This window comes from Schistocerca serialis, unplaced genomic scaffold (genome assembly GCF_023864345.2).
Source record: "Schistocerca serialis cubense isolate TAMUIC-IGC-003099 unplaced genomic scaffold, iqSchSeri2.2 HiC_scaffold_162, whole genome shotgun sequence".
NCBI lineage: Eukaryota > Metazoa > Arthropoda > Insecta > Orthoptera > Acrididae > Schistocerca > Schistocerca serialis.
In genome coordinates this window covers 37501-42500 of record NW_026047722.1, presented here as the reverse complement: position 1 = coordinate 42500, position 5000 = coordinate 37501, and the positions used below count along the sequence as shown (strand labels likewise).

Sequence of the window (5000 nt, the reverse complement as noted above, 5' to 3'; positions counted from 1 at the left end):
ACTATCTGGGCGTCGACCACACGGGCGATGCCGTCTTTGACCGCCACCACGTCAGGCTTGCGGATGCCCTCAGGTGTGCGGAGGTGGGGCTCCACAGAGACATTGAAGCCCCTCTGCGCGAGTCCACGGGCGACATAACGCACTACAGCGTCATGGCGCTTGACCCGGGACCCGTGCGTCCTAAAGCAAGCCTGAAGTACGTGGTTGGCGGTCTCCACGGCCTGGCACCCCGCGCGGCATCTGGTGTCCGCCTCCCGCCCACGACTGCGCCGTGCCTTCGTAGGGAAGGCGTTGATGCGGGCGCGGAGGGCGTCGATGTATTCACGCCCAGATAGCAGGCGACTGGTGTCGGCGACCCACTGATGTTGGCCACTGACGGCGGCAGAAGATGACAGCGCCGCACCGTCAATGGCGATGTGTAGGCGCGCCGCCCACATTTCCCCAACCTGCGTTGACGATTTGAGGAGGTGGCCCTCCCACATTAGGTGGCGCTCCAGCACCTCGATCTCACGCTGCACCTCCTCCATGCCTGCACCGTCGCAGGCTGGCCCTATCTTCTTCAGCGCCAGGAGACGGGACCGACGGAGGGTTGGACCCATCCATCGGCAAGATGGAATGCCGAGGCCCCCCTGGGCAACAGGAGCGTGGAAGTATCCCAGGGGGGTGTCCGCCGGAAGGCGGAACCATCTCCTGACGGCGGCCCGGATGGTGACGTCGGCCGACTTCAATGCACCCACCCGGGTGCGGCTGAGGGCCAGCCCGTGGTACAGGCCAGGGAGAAGTACGTTGGTGAGAGCGTGGAGGCGCTGTTGCGGCTTCAGCGGAGCTCGGGAGATGACGTCAAGCTGCTCCACCAGGTGGCGACGTGGGTTGAAGACACAGCGACCCGCCGTGGAAAATTGCAGCCCCAGGTACCGGAAGGTTTCACCCACACGCAGGGCAGGCAAGGTGGTGTTGCCTGCTGTGAAGGTGACATTGCTGTCCACCTTCACCTTCTTCTCGCGCCCTGACGCGACTAAGGCGAGGGTGAAACACTTCCGGGCGTTGATCTGCAGCCCCAGGTGGGCGAGGGCTGCGGTAGCTGCGTCGATGAGGGACTGCAAGCCCCTCGGGGTCGCTGCAAACAGCCAGACGTCATCTGCAAAGGCCGCAGCGTTGACTCTGCGACCGAGGATCCGAGCTCCGATGTGGGAGGGCAGTTGGCCTAAAACGTAGTCCACCGCAAAGTTGAACAGGAGGGGGGAGAGGGGATCGCCCTGGCGAACGCCCCGTGCTGGCTGCACAGACACGCCCACGCCGGCGCCGTCCGCTATCACTGTCGTGCTGCCCTCGTAGCACCGCTCGACATACTCGACAAAGCAATCCGGTAGGCCATGCGCCTTCAGCACGGGGCGAAGGGCAGCATGATCCACCGAATCGAATGCCTTCGATACGTCGATCGATGCCACAAAGACAGAGCGGCAGGAGCGGACTGCGTCGGTGAGAGCAGTGTCCAAGATGAAAGTATTTTCCAACATCCCATCCCGAGGGATGAATGCCCGCTGACGTTCGTCCACAGCACAAGCGCGCATCAGGCGTGACGCGAGAACCTTGTGAAAGGTCCGCGCCAACACCGAGCAGACCGTAATGGGGCGAAAGTCAGCGGGGGATGTTGGTGCAGCCGTTTTCGGGAGAAGGGACGTCCGCGCGCGAAGCAGGCGTTCCGGAAGGGCGCGGGCCAGAAGGAAGAGATTCATCACTTTCACCAGGACTTCATGCGGTAGGCGCCGCAACTCCGCCGGGGTAAGGCCGTCAGGCCCAGCTGCTGATCCCCTGGGCGGCAACGCGGCGGCGACCTCCTCATGTGTGACCGGCCCCCATAGGCACTCAAGAGCGACAGGCTCCGAGTGCGGGAGGAGGCGGTCACGGATGAAGCCCGCAGTGGAGACGGGCTTCTTAGTGAAGAGGTCCGCCCAGAAGTCCAGCAGACCAGGGATGGCAGGTGGCGGCTGGAGCAGGGTGCCATCCAAGAGGCCGCGCACGCAACGTGCACGCGACCGTCGGAAGGCATCCTGCGTTCTTGCGTATTCCCAGCGGCGCCGCTTGCGCTTCTGCGTCGGCGGCGCGGCAGGCGGCCGCTTCGATGGTTGGCGCGGCCGCTGTGTCCTGGTGATCGATCTCTCCCCTCTGGACCCGACCGACGCAAGGGCATCCGGGAGCATGCCCAGGATGACATCGGGCGGCGTGCCCCGCCCCAGACCTATGACTCGATCCAGGGCAGAGAAACGCTGGGCGGAAGCAGGTAGCCCCGCCAGATGCTCCCAGATGGCGGCGTCAGTCGGCCCCTCCGGCGGCGGCCCGGTGGTGTCGGCCGCGAAGTCCTCGGCTGCGTCGACGGGCGGCGCAGCGGCCTCGCCCGCGTCAGGCGGCGGGCTCGCTGCTCCCCGGCGGGACGCCGGCTCTTCCCCCCGACCGATCTCAAGCGCCTCCATGAACTGGCGGACAAGCTGCTTGTGGGCAGCTTGCCGCCGTCGGCACTTGATTGCCTCAAGCGTTCGGTCGGGGAACATCCTGATGAGCTCTTGATTAACAAAGAAGAACCGGGCGTCCCTCTCAAGGAACAATTCGGCCTCCGCCTTGGCGAGCGACAGGACTTCTTCCTCCGTCCACCTCGCGCGATGCCTCTCCGTCACGATCTCCGCGTTGGCGGCCGCAAGATGTTGGCGGCGGCGATGGACCCCGAGACCATTCTTGGTGGTGAAGCTGCGGTGGCACTCACTACAGGCGTATACAGCTGCAAAAGGTACAAGATTTTCGGCACGGCCGGTTGGCCGGCTAGGTGCTGGGGGAGTTGGGGTGGCACCTTCAGCGGAAGGGCCACCACTTATTCTTTGATTACTGCCCCCAACTAACAAAGGGATAGTGCGAGGGGGGGCTGGTAACCCCCCCAAGCCCCTGGTGCAGTCTTCCACTCTGCGAAAATCAGCGGGCCCACGAGAAGGGGAGAAGACCGCAGGAGAGGAGAGGCTAAGAGGGCTAGGCCCATGTATTGCGCATCACTCTCCCTGTAACTATAACCCAAGGAAGGTACCTCGCAGCAGCAGCACGACTACATCAAGACCGCACTTCGAAAAGCCAAGTCCGGATGCAGCCACACCGCCGCCACTTGGCCACCTTAAGAGAGTCATAGTTACTCCCGCCGTTTACCCGCGCTTGCTTGAATTTCTTCACGTTGACATTCAGAGCACTGGGCAGAAATCACATTGCGTCAACACCCGCTAGGGCCATCGCAATGCTTTGTTTTAATTAGACAGTCGGATTCCCCCAGTCCGTGCCAGTTCTGAGTTGATCGTTGAATGGCGGCCGAAGAGAATCCGCGCACCCGCGCGCCCCCGGAGGAGCACGCTAAGGCGGACGCGGCCTCGCAGCAAGGAAGATCCGTGGGAGGCCAAGGCACGGGACCGAGCTCGGATCCTGCACGCAGGTTGAAGCATCGGGGCGCGAACGCCGCGCAGGCGCGCGCATCCTGCACCGCCGGCCAGCACGAGGCCGACCAACGGCGAGAGCAGACCACGCCCGCGCTAAACGCCCGCACTTACCGGCACCCCTACGGCACTCACCTCGCCCAGGCCCGGCACGTTAGCGCTGACCCACTTCCCGACCAAGCCCGACACGCCCCGATCCTCAGAGCCAATCCTTATCCCGAAGTTACGGATCCAATTTGCCGACTTCCCTTACCTACATTATTCTATCGACTAGAGGCTCTTCACCTTGGAGACCTGCTGCGGATATGGGTACGAACCGGCGCGACACCTCCACGTGGCCCTCTCCCGGATTTTCAAGGTCCGAGGGGAAGATCGGGACACCGCCGCAACTGCGGTGCTCTTCGCGTTCCAAACCCTATCTCCCTGCTAGAGGATTCCAGGGAACTCGAACGCTCATGCAGAAAAGAAAACTCTTCCCCGATCTCCCGACGGCGTCTCCGGGTCCTTTTGGGTTACCCCGACGAGCATCTCTAAAAGAGGGGCCCGACTTGTATCGGTTCCGCTGCCGGGTTCCGGAATAGGAACCGGATTCCCTTTCGCCCAACAGGGGCCAGCACAAAGCGCATCATGCTATGACGGCCCCCATCAACATCGGATTTCTCCTAGGGCTTAGGATCGACTGACTCGTGTGCAACGGCTGTTCACACGAAACCCTTCTCCGCGTCAGCCCTCCAGGGCCTCGCTGGAGTATTTGCTACTACCACCAAGATCTGCACCGACGGCGGCTCCAGGCAGGCTCACGCCCAGACCCTTCTGCGCCCACCGCCGCGACCCTCCTACTCGTCAGGGCTTCGCGGCCGGCCGCAAGGACCGGCCATGACTGCCAGACTGACGGCCGAGTATAGGCACGACGCTTCAGCGCCATCCATTTTCAGGGCTAGTTGCTTCGGCAGGTGAGTTGTTACACACTCCTTAGCGGATTCCGACTTCCATGGCCACCGTCCTGCTGTCTTAAGCAACCAACGCCTTTCATGGTTTCCCATGAGCGTCGATTCGGGCGCCTTAACTCGGCGTTTGGTTCATCCCACAGCGCCAGTTCTGCTTACCAAAAGTGGCCCACTTGGCACTCCGATCCGAGTCGTTTGCTCGCGGCTTCAGCATATCAAGCAAGCCGGAGATCTCACCCATTTAAAGTTTGAGAATAGGTTGAGGTCGTTTCGGCCCCAAGGCCTCTAATCATTCGCTTTACCGGATGAGACTCGTACGAGCACCAGCTATCCTGAGGGAAACTTCGGAGGGAACCAGCTACTAGATGGTTCGATTAGTCTTTCGCCCCTATACCCAGCTCCGACGATCGATTTGCACGTCAGAATCGCTACGGACCTCCATCAGGGTTTCCCCTGACTTCGTCCTGGCCAGGCATAGTTCACCATCTTTCGGGTCCCAACGTGTACGCTCTAGGTGCGCCTCACCTCGCAATGAGGACGAGACGCCCCGGGAGTGCGGAGGCCGCCGCCCCGTGAAGGGCGGGGAAGC

General features: G+C 62.5%; 1 pseudogene; it reads right to left on the bottom strand.

The window, feature by feature from the left end:
- Positions 1 to 5000, bottom strand: part of LOC126443618 (large subunit ribosomal RNA) — a 7959-nt pseudogene that overhangs the window by 1923 nt on the left and 1036 nt on the right.